General features: G+C 33.2%; 1 protein-coding gene across 5 annotated transcripts in view; it reads left to right on the top strand.

Annotated features, from left to right (window-relative positions):
* ken (zinc finger and BTB domain-containing ken and barbie protein) overlaps positions 1 to 15,557 on the top strand; it is a 110,638-nt gene that overhangs the window by 67,591 nt on the left and 27,490 nt on the right. For all 5 annotated transcript variants that reach the window (XM_089647035.1, XM_089647034.1, XM_089647027.1 and 2 more), the window contains exon 3: positions 3,087 to 3,213. The gene's annotated coding sequence lies outside the window, so the exon portion shown is untranslated. The remainder of the gene's footprint in view (positions 1 to 3,086; positions 3,214 to 15,557) is intronic.

Raw genomic sequence — 15,557 nt, 5'->3', positions numbered from 1 at the left:
TGTTAGAAGTTCTACCGAGCCGAACCCTCTGATATGAAAATATCTGGAGTCGGTGAATTATTTTTCCATTTGATCTCTGGTGAGTTGACGTGTTGTTCTTGTATTTTTTTGTAAATAAAATCGAAAAAGATATTTGGCTAATTTATATAGCGCCGTTTTTGTGAGAAATCACGTCAGAGGCACTGTACAAATATATTTCTTAAATAGTTAATACTAGAACTACTGACTTAAAACTAGTGACTTACGTCTGAGACTTAGATCTAGTGACCTACGACTAAGGCCTATAACTACTATCTAATAAAATATATATTTACATATGTAGAAACTTATAACTAAAATTAATAGAAAAAGGAGGAATTTCTATTATGATAGGGTGTTTTTTTTTATGCTTCCGATTTTGTTGTCCGGGTTAAATCTTCCCCATAGGAAAAACTAAACCCTTCCACTCACTTTTCCACAAATGATCAGCTAGTCAATCAAAACTATCCAAGTGCATTATATAAGTAAAATAAATACAAAACAATACAAGAACAACAACACGTCAACTCACCAGAGATCAAATGGGAAAAAAAATTCACCGACTCCAGATATTTTCATATCAGAGGGTTCGGCTCGGTAGAACTTCTAACAGGGTCTATTAATCCTACTGATCCCTCAAAATAAATATTTAAAAAATCTTTCGCTATCCTACATGTATTCAAATGACCGACTTTTGCATCTTTATATATAAATTTTTTGATAGATCTAATACGCCTAAATTTTTAATGAGAAAGCTAGGTATAATGCCAGTAGCCGAAATAACGAATGGTAATATTTTTATAGTCTGAGAATGCCAAATTCTTTTTATTTCGTTTCCTAAATCTGTGTATTTTCTTATTTTTCATTAACAGATTTTTGAATGTTACAGGAATTTGGAATAGCAACATCAATGATATAAGTTATTTTTTAAATTTTGTCATGTAAAACCATATCGGGTCTATTATGACTAATCGTTCGGTCTGTTAGTATAGTTTTATCATAATATATTTTATAAAATTCGTTTTCTAAAAATGAATTTGGTTCGTATTCATAATATGGTACTATATTACGGCAGTCAATCAAGTTATGTTTAATTACCAAACTTTGGTGAATTATTTTTAAAACTTGATTGTGCCTAAATGTATACTCAGACGGTGCTAATATAGAACATCCCGATATAATATGTCCTATAGTTTCCGGAAAAACCAAACATTTTCTACACAAATCATCTATTTGATTTGTATCTTTGATTATATGCTTTCTATAATTTTAGTATTAATGACTCTATCCTGAATGGCAAGCATAAATCCTTCTATTTCTGTTTGTTGTGTTCTTTGTTTATATTGATAAAAAGTATTAGAGTGATATATAGCTGTTTTATACACATATCGTTACATTAATTATAGATGAGTTGGATGGATAACAGATTTTTTTTGTACATAACCTTTCAGATTAATTTTTGAGTAATATTTAGTGGTTCAACATTGGAATTTAGACATGGTCCCCAGCATACTATGTTATAAGAAAGTTAAGATTGGACTAAAGCAAAATAGACAAAATAGACTTTTAATAAAAATATATATACTTTTAATAAGATAAAACCTACACGTAACACACAAAACCAATATAAACACACATCACTCACAAACACACAAGATTATTTTCAATGTATTATTTTTTAATTTTAAATATATTATTATGTATTTTTAATTTTAAATGTATTATTTTCTCTTTAAATGTATTATGTAGATTATATTTTCATATTATAAAATGAAGGCCTCAGCACGGGCAAGCCACCCAGTGAGGCCTACATTACTGGAAAACTTAAAATGTAAAAAATGTTGTACCAAATAAATAAATAAATAATTTCTCATCGTCCAATATGAGTCAAAGTTCTGTAAAAATAAATGTAAGTCTCCTGATATTCTTTGTTTACATATAGACATGGTCATTCCATCTTTACACCTTGATACAGTCTACACTTTCCAAGAGGTGGCAATTACAATTCTGCAGACAATTATGTATAATTAGATTATGAGTCACATATTAAAACTAAATGTCACATATTTAGTTTTTATTGTATTCCATATTAAGATGTTATTATTCAGCCAACTCTTTACTGCTCTTAATCCTAAGTCACATTTGTTAAAAGCATCTCTCCAGGTTTTATCCTCAAATATTAAAGCAGTGTCGTCTACGCAACTAACAATGTTACCCCAAAAGAGATTGGTTATTGTTTAAATTATTATTTATCTCTACCTGTTGCGTTCACATCCTTTCACTTAGAAAGGATGTGAACCAGCCTAGCGCTGTACTGTGAATGTCAAGAGAAGATCATTTTTTGAGGAGTAATCCATGGGAAACCGTATCAAATGCCTTTGATAGATCTAAGGACACAGCTAAAGCTTTGTTTCCATAGTCCAAGGCACTAGTGACTTTGGACAATACCCTCAACTATTTTATTCAACTTTGTTCTATAAGTATAACAAGTAGATCGTAGGTGCACAGGATTTCAGAGTGTCGTCAGTGAAGTGATGTGGTCTTATTTGTTTGCTCAAATGCTGATTGTGAGTGTTCTGTAAGGCGTATTGACACAGTGCACTGTGTGAGCGCTGTGCACTGTGCAATACTCGTGGTGTATTAATATCTCTACATGAACTGACTCTTATTGTGTGGCGGTGCCGCCTCTTTCCCGCGATTGCAATATAATTTGATAAATATGTTGACACTGCGAAGGAGGCGAGCATAATGATTAGAAAGATAAGCCGCCATTGGTGTAAGTTTTTGTCAAGTGACCATACACACAACAGAGGTCAATTACAGATATAGTTGTGTAAGAATGAATATAATATAGGTACTTTACACTCTTATAAACGTAGTAAAATCATTAGCTGTATTGTTTATGTACTACGAGTATGTCATGTAAACTATTAAGTTTTTAATTCATTGAGAATTTTCAAAAGATCGTGTGTAAAATACAGCTTTTTAGAATTCGTAAAAGCCAAAGTTAAGTTGTTTACATTACCGAAATAACATTTTAAAGTAATATTTGCATATTTTCATTCCAGATATGATAATGCACCTATTTTGGAGCGGCAACCTCCATGTTCCATGATTTTACCACCAAACTGGATTTCTTTTACCCGCTATTGGTGGACGCCAGATCTATGCATTCAACGATTTGACCATAACCACGTGAGTTTTTAAATAATGTTTTCATAAGGTAATAATTCTTTTTTTATAATTAGAATTGCGGAGATAGTTTGACTTTCAAATGAAAGATCGCTAGACGTTCGTATATGTATGATAAGTTAACCTCTTAATTCTAAACTAATTTTATTCTGTTTTCCGTCAAAAGAGAAGTTTTGTGTGTTGCTCCAAGAGAATTCATCTCCACTTTGGTCATCTAGAAACGATTTACCAAATATTTATAAACGTTCTTACCTAACTTTCAATTTCTACACTACACTTCTAGTTTTAGAGACTTCGCGAAGAATGGGCCTATTTCTGAGGTCCCTCTATAGGTCCCTACTTGATACCTTGGAAAAACTCCAGATGCACTCCTGACACTGACACTAACTGGAGATGGTAAAAATTTGTCAGTGTATCCGTCATACTAAATTTCACCAAGTTTCTTCTTCAATCCCAAGCAGAGCTTTGTAAATCTCCTCAACTAATTTCTACTCCGTTCATTCCTGTGGGTCACATAAAAGTGTATGCCCAAAAAACCAAGCAACAAAAACTATTCGTCCATTTGAGCTTGGGAATTCTGATCAAACATCAAGAATCTTTGTATCAAGTCTCCAGGTATAAAAGCCGAGGGTCGTATACAAATCTTATTTGAATTTCTAATGGGGTCAGTCGCCAATTTCTCCATTAAAAAAATATCTACATTTCATCAAATTCTAAATTCAAAACATACATCCCTTTGTCAACTTATGTCTCTCGAATGGGCGGTCAAAGGCTAAATTACAAGGACTCTCTTCTTCTCTGGAGGGCACCATTTACTGGAGAGCCTCCCATCAGCTTCTCTGTATATCTTAAATAATATCTTAATCCAAAGTGAGTCAAATGATGTACAGGGCAATGCAGATATTTGGAGAACACGAGAAAAAAAAAGAAGAGGAAATAAAATTATAGGAAAACATAAACAAATTTTAATTTACATTAGTTTATATTTTATTATAATTATATAATGGTATAACATTAAATAATTTATAAAGTACACTAAAAAACTTATTTTAAATAATACATTTATAAGAATTGTGTTTGGACATAGTATGTAACAATGTATCTATTTAAAAACCATAAAAAAAATAAATTTGGATTTCGGAACAAAATCTAGTCAAGATAACATAGTCATTGAAGTGTGGAAATAAGCTTTGCAGTCTTTATATACATAGAAGATGCTTACACCAATCCCCAGAAAAAAATTGGCCCACCTCTCATGTTTGTCCGATCTTGAATATTTTTAACAGAGCAACTATTATGCCTCGATAAAAAAGGGGCTATCCCATCAAAATAATGGTTTTGGTTGGCTTAATTAAAATTCAATGTAAATTCGCCTCCCTTCTCTCCATTTGAAATGATGGCCTGGTACAATCTTAAAAGGTGAAAGCCAGAAACATTGGATATATATTGTATTTTAACTCAGATCTCAAACCGAAATCTGACATACTATTTTTAAATAGTCCTTGCGTAAACATCATCTGGAAGGCAGATGTATTAGAGACTGAGCAGTGAAAACTGGGACAGTGTTCACCTTTTTAGAGCCTCCGGTGGAATATCACCATATTTTGAAACAAGTGAGTTGTCTCAACAACGAATGCGACAAAAGTTTAGTTATTATTAATAAAAGCACTGTACATATTAAATTTTGGTATACCCCATTGACAATTATTTCCAACCTACCTGCTTGCCTGAGACCTCATACATATTTAACGCGTGTGGATATATAGAAACCGGGATTCACGGCCTAAATCAAAATGATCATGATTGAGTTTTCGGGAATTGAGCTGTGTTACGTGTCCTCCTTTAGCTGACTTTCCAGACAAGCTTGCAATGTCCAACGCCCATTTGGAAACTGCAAGTCTTTAGCTGACTGCTCAGGCAGGCGTTCATGGGATGATGCAAGGCTACTTTGACTAAATGAATTCCTAAGTACTGTTGGTAGGGCTTAGAGATAAATTTAAAGGGTCTCGGGATATGCGGTTAACTTGAACGATTGAGGTAAATTTGTAAATACTAAAAAAGTTTGTTTGCACTCGTTCCGAACAACTTGGTAAATATTTAATATATTGTATTGTTATGTGAAGTTTATTTCACATAACAATAAATACAGTCTTTAGTGCGCAAGTTACATCGAAAATAGTTAGAGTTCAATAAAAGTAAGTTTTTGATTTCTTGCACAAATCGGTTGTTACAATTTTGTGTAAATAATAAGAAAACTAAATAGTTACAAAATAGCAACTTTTAGTTGAGAGTTAGAAAGATAGATTTTGGTTTAGGTAAAGATGTCAGCTATCTTCCGCCATCGAGGAACGTAATAATGTTTATCCGGGTTTTGATAAACAAGTTTTTTTTTTTTTTTTTTTTATTGGTTTTCAAGTTACAATCCCGTTAAACTTCAATAAAGCAGTTTGTCAACAGGATGTTAATGATCAATTACATACATACACACATAATATTATTACTATAACCATACAATTAACACAACTAAATTAATATAAACTATCTCTATTTAGTAACCATTGTTTCAGCATATATCTCAATCTATTTGTGGAATCGCAATTTTTTATATTAATGGGTAACATGTTAAGCATTTTTGGCACGTTAAATTCTAGGGTTCGCCGTCCGTATTTATTATTATATTTTGGAACAAGCATTCCGTCATTCTTTGTAAACCTTGTATTATATTCATGTTGCACTTTCCTTTTATAATCAGACTCAGATATATGTTGGATCAATATTTTGTACCATAATAAGGCCTGCACCGGTAATATTGTTAAATTTCGATACAACAATGAAATGTTTCGTCTCTGTGAAAAAATATGTTTTTGAGCTAATAATTTCACCATAGAATTTTGTACTGATTGCAGGTGGTTTAAATTAGTTTTACAAGAGTGACCCCAAGTAGTTAAACCATACCGTAAAGTTGATTCTGCGAGAGATAGGTAAATAATTTTTAAAATATTCACCGGAACGAAACATTTTAGTTTGTATATCCTACCCACTATCGCTCTCAGCCGCTTGCAAGTTTTGTTTATTTGTGAATCCCACTTGAAATGACAATCAACAGTCACCCCCAAATAAACGTATTCATTTACCAGTTCAATACTTTCACACATACATGGCTGTAGAATGTTTTGATGAATACATATAAAGTTATGTGAAATTATTTTAGGCATGATCTGAAATGAAGCATGTGGAGACCGTATGTGCATCAATTTAGTTTTCTTGGTATTAATGATTAGACCTGCGTCATGTGACCATTTTATCAGGGACGTAAAGTCATGTTGCATATATTTAATCGCAATGGATAATTGTTCATCAGATATGACAAGAGCAGTGTCGTCAGCATATACAAAGTGTCTTACATATTTAAATAATTTTTTCATTATTGATACAAATATAATATAAAGGGTTGGACCCAAAATCGACCCCTGCGGGACTCCAGCACAGATTTTTTTCCTCCCACTCATTTTTTCTAATATTTTTACACATATATGTCTATTAGATAAATAATTTTTAAGCAAATTAAGTAGGTTACCTCTAATTCCAATTGCTTCTAAGATTTTTAATAATTTTTGTGGGTCAATTGTATCAAACGCTTTGGAGTTATCTATAAATAGTACTAAAACATGTCTTTTATGGTTTAATTCATTATTAATATAATTTGAAAAATCCTGTAATAAATGCTCTGTGCTTTTTTTCTTTTGAAAGCCATATTGTTTTTGGTCTATAATGTCAAATTTTTCTAGGTATTTATTTAATTTTAAGGAAATATATTTTTCAAAAATTTTTTCAAGTGCAGGCATTATACTGATAGGTCGATAGTTTCCTATTTCTGAGTGCTTTCCTCCTTTGTATATAGGTCTAATAATAGCACATTTAAGATCATTTGGCAATTCAGCTTCTATAATAAGTCTATTAACTAAGTGCGTTATAATAGGTCCTAAAATATCTATATGTCTTTTTATGTCGTACATTCTTATGTTGTCCATTCCCAAGGATTTTGAATTTTTCATTTTCTTAACAATATTTTTTATCTCAGTGAGAGTTGCCTTTGGTAAATACATACTGTGAGGTAATTCTATTTGATTAACATTGGATGCCTTAAAATCACATCTGTGTAACATTTGGCTTATACTATCTGAGAAATAATTTACATATTGGTTTGTTACATTTTCCACCGTCTGTTCCTTTAACACATATCGTGAGATGACTTCATCACAATTACTTTTAGTTTTTCTTCCCAACAATTTATTTATTTCATCCCATGTTTGCTTAGTATTATTGAAACTATGTTTGAATTTATCTTTAAAATAACAATTTTTTCTTTTAGTAATTAATTTGTTGACATTATTTCGCATGTACCTGTATTCATTTTCATAAGTTTTATTACAAGGAGAATTTTTCCATCTTCGAAACAATAAATCCCTTTTTTTTATTAACTCTAAAATATCTGTAGTTATCCATTTTTTGATCGCATGTGGTCTTAGAATATATGGTGTAGTGATTTTAGAATATATGGTTTAGTCACAACTGTTCCTAAACGTCTGGAGCCAGTGAGACTTTGGCCTCGTCCGATTGAGCATATTGTGAGACCAAAGTGGTGGGGAGTGGAAGGAGGTGGAGAAGAGGAAAGTCTGGCCATTAAAATCTGGTAATCAAATACGGCTAAAGCCACGTTTCTATTATGAACGATATTAAAAGTATCTACCACCTTGTACACATTATTTTAAATGAATGAAATAACACAAATTGTTCAAAGAAAATTAACTTCCACACTCCGGGGTTTGAGCCCGCGACCTCCGGATCTTAACCAATAACTCCAATAACCAGTAACTCCTCAACCACGGAGGCCAGAAATAGGAAGAAGGAATTTAAACCGATGGAATTTAAAATAGATGGATTTTGTTGCTAGATTTTTGTTGTTTAAAATATGGTTAGAGAATTAACTTTATTCATTACCAATGACATTGCAACATTGTAAACAATTAATTTTATTCAAACTTATGTACACTTCTATTGATAAATTTATGCTTACATTGTTATATTGTACACATGAAAAAGCCAAAGTATTATTTCAATAAAAAATATATACTAAGTTATGTCAACGATATTAAGTCTAATCCAATTTACGTACAACAATAATAAAACCCACTATTTGTGATTGTATTATTTTATACCTTCAACTACTAATAACTTGCAATGAAAATAAAATGTATCTAAGCTGCAACGAATGTAAGCAAATAAGCTTTACTAAAGATCACAACTCCGTCATACACAATTATAATATTATTGGAAACTATTCACTCGAACGCGCGTATAATTTAAAATTATATACTAAGCTATGTCAATGATATTAAGTCCAATCCAATTTACGTACAACAATAATAAAACCCACTATTTGTGATTGTATTATTTTATAACTTCAACTACTAATGACTTGCAATGAAAATAAAATGTATCTAAGCTGCAACAAATGTAAGCAAATAAGCTTTACTAAAGATCACAACGCCGTCATACACAATTATAATAATATTGGAAACTATTCACTTGAACGCGCGTATACTTAAAAAGAGACATAGAGGCGTACTTTTTGATTACAAACTTCATTTCGATGCGCACATTGAGAATATTATTTATTAATACGCCCATTGGGCTTTTTCATAAATAGTTCATAAAAATATAATATTCTGAAGATTGTAAGTTCACAATAGTAACAGTAAAAATACATATTATAACCATATCCATTTGACATATTATTATAACAGCAAGTAAATAGTAAATGCATACAGTAATTATTTGTAGGTATAAACCTGTTGTACAAAAATAAGAATATGCCTACTCCTATGTTATACAAACTTAAATTAGTCAAAAAGAAATGTAAAGTTTACGTGTAAATTCTAGGTAGTGGCAGCAGTAACATGACACATTATGAACCTAACTGCATGCTAGGCTTTGTTATCAGAAACAGCCGTGAATTTCGAAAACCTGAAACCTGCCCTCTCTTTTTCTATACGCTGGTCCGTTCTCAACCTTGATACTACTTCTCCACATTGACTCCACTATCTATAAAGAAGATATTGAAAGCATACAAAGGAAATTCCTGTAGCAACTCATTTTCAGAATGAACCCACTTAAATAGAGGTTTATAAATAAGCTATCGAAATATAACATCTCCATTCTCTCTAACCGGTGAACATACCTTGATCCCATGACAATGTATAAAGTCTGCAATAACGTTATCGAATTGACTTACTCAAGCTAATATTCTTTCAAATACCACCCAGAATTAGGTTTAACGACTTATTCCTCATAGATGGCCGTGTACGAATACTGGTGTCAGAGATCCAATCAGAAGAATATGCGAATTGTTTAATCAAAACCAAAACCTGGGGATTCCGACATATTTCTTGATACATATAGTACTTTTAGTAGAAAATTGAAAGCTGTTTTCCTATATGAATAAAAAGAAACCACTTCGACATACTTCCTTTATACTTTTGGGGTTGGTAAGGTGAGATGTCACGATACGATACGATTGTACTACTGAAACCGGGAGCAATCCTGTCCCGGTGCGACCGGTCTGGTCTTGGGTCTCTGATTTTTTAGGATACATTCTCTGAGGACAGGAAGGAGGTTGGAGTTCAATCGAGCGGTGTACATGGCAACCTAATAAACCAGTTTTGGAATTCAGGATGGGGCACGAAGAAAGGATTTGATTGGGCCTTTTTTTCTGTATGTATTTCTTCTTGTTGCCTCTTCCTAGCTCTTTCTTGGCTCTTCATATTTCTTCCTGTTCCTACTCGTCTCTTCTTGGTTCTTTTTGTCTCTTCCTCTTGGCTTTTTTGCATTCTTCTTAGCTCTTCTTGACTATTTTTGCTATTTTCCTTGATTTTTCTTGGCTCATTTTGTGTCGCCTTGAATCATATTTCATCATCTTGCATCTTCTCGACCCTTCTTGGCTCTTCCCAGGTTTGCCTTTGCTCTTTTCGATTCTAATTGCCTTTTCTTGTATCGCCTTGCACCATCTGGCTCTTCTTGTCTCTTCTTGACTCTTTCTTGGTTCTTCTTGGTTCGCTCTGGCTCTTCTCGCCCCTTCTTGGCTCTTCTTGGCACGCCCTGGCTCTTTTTGCATTGTCTTTATCCTTATTGTCTGTTCTTAGCTTGTCTTGCATATTCTCGCCCCCTTTTGATTCTTGGTACGCCCGGTTCCTCTTCCATCTTTGTGCATTTTCTCTAATGACTGTAGATCATGAATTTACTCAATATCTTATTGACATAGAGATTTATCGATCGTTCGTGCTAGACCTCCTGGCCTGTCAAATATCACGGGATATAAAATAAAAATACTTTTTTAAATTGAAGTAAAAAACAAAATTATTATATTAATACAAAATTCGCTACGGTCGAGAATAGAACCACGATCAACTGCTTTGAAGGTAACTATGCTGACCGTTTAAGAAAAACGGCATAAATGAACTATTAGATTATTGATGACAATATTAGCGATTTCTAAACAAAAATCTGAAACAGAACAATCAGAAAAGGATACGGTCACATCTAGGACTCGAACCCAGGACCCTTGTCTTTCCGGGACACGGAATTTATAATTTTTCTGTTTCAGATTTTCGTTTAGAAATCGCTAATATTGTCTTCAATAATTAAATATTACAATTTGAGGTTTTACTCAATAAAGTCATTCCGAAAAATAAATAAAAATGAACTATTAGAATTATTGAATTTTATTTAATCACAACCGAAATTATATCGTTTAATTTTCAATATATTTTTCTGTATTCGTTGCTGTCTTTTCTATAACGCTCTTTGTTCGATTAATCACGTGTTTTAATATTATTCCAAATCTTTTGTTGTATGACAGTTCCTGCTTTGAAAAAATAGTAGTTAGTGTGAATGTATTTCTTCAAGGCCAAGAGTTTTATTTCCTCACTATTCTTTCACACATGCTAAGCTGCCGAGTTGTACTCCTACAAGAAACTGAATAAGCATAATATAAGTTTCAACCATTAGTTATGTTACACCAAGTGCACGAAGCAACTCGTGTTTTTATCTTTCGACTAGTTGTCTATGTTTTGTTGATATTTAGATTTGTCGATCTCCTCGCGGCGGAACTCCAAGTGGAGGATGTAGCCCACTCGTTTTGGCTTTAGAAGTTGCATGTCACGTAATAATCGCGAGGTCCAATTTGGGATAACAATTTAATTCTTTCGCCTTGAACTGTGTGAGTCTCACTACCAAACAGCAAAACAAATGAAATAGCATGATTGTCTCTCTGATGCCTACATACATGTACCTACTTACTAAATAACACTTATTATCCAATTGCCTGAAGACTTTCTCGCTATCGATAGTACAACTCGCATTGCCGTTTTTTATTCAATTTGTTGCCTACCTGCCTTAATGGTAGTATTATTTACACCCTCTTGGTCTTTTACATAAACAATAAATATTAAAATAGTAATAACTACGTGCATGGGATGTGCAAGGCAATTTATTTATATTGGCATTATAGCAAACAATAGTAAGAGTGACTTAAAATTGTACAAAAAATACAAGGAAAAGAGATAAAAATGTGTTGGTGGGTGCAATAAATAGAAAAAAATCTATATTAAAAGAAAGGCAAAGTTAGTTAGTTAAGTAAATGTGTTTCCAACTAGTTGACTACTGTAGCGTAATGTCCTAAAAGCCCTCGTATTGCAAAATAAATTTTAAAATCCTGTCCAGCAAGTAAAACGGGATTGTATCTAGCGAGTCGTATTAGTTGTTAGGATACTTTCATAAATTCACAATTGTTTTAGTTTTATATATTCAATAAAATCATTATAAAATTTACAAAAAAACAATTTATTTATAAGTGAGTTCTGCTGTGTAATTATTACTACGAGATGCAGCTGTTTCGCTCTCTGAAAGCATTATCAAACTGTGGTGAAGCCACCTACAGACAATATATTTGTATTACATATTTATATCTACTTATAATGAAAACAAAAAGATTTAATTTTTTTTTCCAAATTAATAATTTACATCATTCATATTTTTATGTTCTATAATAATTGAACTCGGCTTGAACATATCTAGGAGTGGGAAGCATTTTTTATACTTTTTTGTTCATTTATCAAAGAAGGTTTGGGATTATTAGAATTTTTAATAATTTCCAGCTGCTCTAAAAGATTGAGCTAATGACCTTATTTTGTTTATGTAACTGAGTTGGATTATAATTATCACTTACCGAGTGTTTTTATCTTAGAGATGTTTAGTAAGTTGTGACTGTATTTAATTATTATTTTTGAACGATTGCGTGTTCTTTACAGCGTTGCATTCGTCACTGGAGTTCGGTACATTACTTTTCGAATTTTTAAGAGATGATCCTAAAATATTGTTAGTGCGGAAGGCAATAATATCTAAGCCATAATTTTGAATACTTGAGTAACTTTATTAGACCCAATGGGACTCAATGGCATCCAATGGTGCCGTAGTCCCAATGATCGTAGTGAGGCCGAAGTAAGGGCCAAAGTAAGGGCCGAAGGTAGCGGAGAGGGGAAATGGAGGATAGAGTGGTTGGGAAGTAACAGATCATGTAAATAATGACCACGGTGAGAAATGGAGAGTCTACCACTAGACTCCAGACATTCCAGGTACCCCGAATGCTCGGAACTGAATGCTATGAAAAGTTTTCAGTTTTCACCATTTGCAGTCCAACGATAAACATTTAGGTTGACTGTAAAATTAGTGTTTAGTTGAGGTGTGTCCAACCAGCGTACTAAGTGAATGTATTAAGTTCAAATTTACTGTTTTCTGTTTCTGTACTTTCTGCGTAGTTTTCTGAAAGCAAAGCAGCAGCACACAGTGAGTAATTAGAACAAGAATTTCCGATAACCACCTTCCTGAGAACTTTTTGCAATCATCAAAACAGACATTCTGGCAGTTCTTTCAAAGGCTCAACGTTAAGCTTATATCCCACTATGTTTAGTACGCCTACTAGTAGTTTTTTCTAAATTATCTCATACAATTATTATTCTTCAGTGTGTATTGACCAGAGGAGCCAACAGGTTGGTCACCCATGCCTTAGTTTGTTGATGCAATAGTAAATTGGGTTGACTGTAGCAGTCATTGAGTACGCGATTCATGCAACACCACTATAAATAACTAAGTTTACAAGCGATCTTGACTGGACAACTAACAAGTGAAGCGGAGAACAATTTAATCGCGAAATGAAAAGGAGTGACTTTCAGTAGGTGAAGTTCTGGATATGGATGTTTCTACTAGTGAGATATTTTGATTATTTCGATTGTTTGCGGTCTCATAACTAGGCGCTACATTGCGTAAGAGAATTAGTTGCATAATACCTATTAATGCGCCAGTTGCCAGTACTGTCAAGCCAAAAGGAAGGGAAAGTAATAGATCTACCTTCACTACTCCAAGGTCAGGCTCCTAATCTGCCTTTTCAACACTTAACATTATCAGTATCACTCATATCGTTTGAAGTAAAGCCAGGGCTAGTTCGATACTGCGAGCTGCTTTTGTTGCTTATTGCTTGTTGCTTGTTGCTTACAAAGGAGCACAAGAATATATTCGTCAGAATAGACTTCGTTCAGAGACATGAGTCTACAGGCGCTGGAATTTTAGTCCAGCTCCGCCTGATTACAGACTCTGTAATGACAAATGAACCCACTTTTATATTTAATTTATCAAGAAAATATTGCTCTTTTCTTTTGAAATACTTTTATTAGCAACTCGAAAAAACCCACTCAATTGTTTTGGCCAACTGTCGAGGTAAAGTACTGGCCGACAGACTAGTGGCAAACGGGTGACTGATAAATAATATACGACTTGCAGATGCCACCGCACTTTTTTCCGAAAATATTAGTAATATTGTATCTTTATTTCAATACGAAAAACTGTCTATGATTTCTTTTTTATTTACACATAAAAATACTTTCCTTAATCATTTTTTACTCCACTTACAATTAGCCCTGAGTTATTTTTTAATGTCTAAAAGTGCTACCTAAACTGGCTGTGTCTAATTGTTTCCGATACTTGGACCAAAGTTGAAACGTGTAGCACCTCTCTGAAGCCTACGTCCCATAGCAGTTAACCGAAGCGATCTACGTACGTACGAGGTTTTCCAAAAGTTTGTAGAAATGTATGAAGTATAGGTTTTTTTTTGTAATTCGTACATTACATAATTATCGTATTAATTTTAATTTTTAGTACGAAATTTCTCTTAGGACGGGTTGTTTCGGAGAATTTGAACAATTCATAAAATTTCAACGTTCATTTTCGGGTTCTGTGAAAGTCCTATTCAAGTTCTGTTATTATATCAGTGTAGGCTAGTTGCTTGATAAAACTGAAATAAAAACAGAACTTGAAAAAATCTTTCACAGAACTTGAAAATGAACGTTGAAATTTGATGAATTGTTCAGATTCTCCGAAACAACCCGTCCGTTTAGTTTTGAATTATGTTTGAAAGGAACGTGTTGGCTATTTCTATGGACCCGATGAATTCCGATATCGTACAATTAATATTGAATTTTAGTTTTGAATTAAAACTGAAAACAAATTCCTCACCAACATGTCTATGATATATTGACTTGATGGAATTATTAATTTTGAAGAGTGAAATAGCAACGGTTTGGGCATATTCGCGAATAGCATGCAGGATGAGTAGGACACAATCACAAAAATAATAATAACAACACGGCATTTACATATTTAGCGCATTGCTTTGAAGGTCATTAGCAGATCTTAAACTCTATTCTTTCAGAGAATTAAAGCCAGTGAAGGCGATTCCTTAAAAGTGGGGTTATAAGATAATACTTAGATTCACCAAAAATCATTCTCGCCGCAGCATTAAATACTGACTGGTTTCTATTAATCTATCTGATTTGTTTTTGAAGTAGGCCGGCATATGCACTACTGCAATAGTTCATACGTGAAACGATGAACGAATTAATAAGTGATTTTGCTCTATCAGAGGAAAGGTATCTCCTGATTGATTTTATCTGCCTTAGATGGAAAAAGCCAGAACTCATAGCTTTTGAAATTTGCGATCAAGAGAAAGACTTTGTCTAGAATGAAGAGAATGGGGCCTAGGACAGAACACTGGGGAACTCCAAACTCGACGAGAGTTTTAGGTGATGTACATTTATTGAATGTTACTGAGGATACTCGTCCAGACAGGTGCGATATCATCCATTGGAGATCACCTCGAACGCTAAATTCGGTTTCAAGCACACTTAATAAAATACTATGATCTACTGTGTCAAATGCCGCACTCATATCAAGAACAG

Source organism: Hesperophylax consimilis, chromosome 3, assembly GCF_061612785.1.
Source record: "Hesperophylax consimilis isolate HC1 chromosome 3, BYU_Hcon_1.0, whole genome shotgun sequence".
NCBI lineage: Eukaryota > Metazoa > Arthropoda > Insecta > Trichoptera > Limnephilidae > Hesperophylax > Hesperophylax consimilis.
Note: the sequence above shows the minus strand (reverse complement) of the source record. Positions and strands in the feature narration are given on the sequence as shown.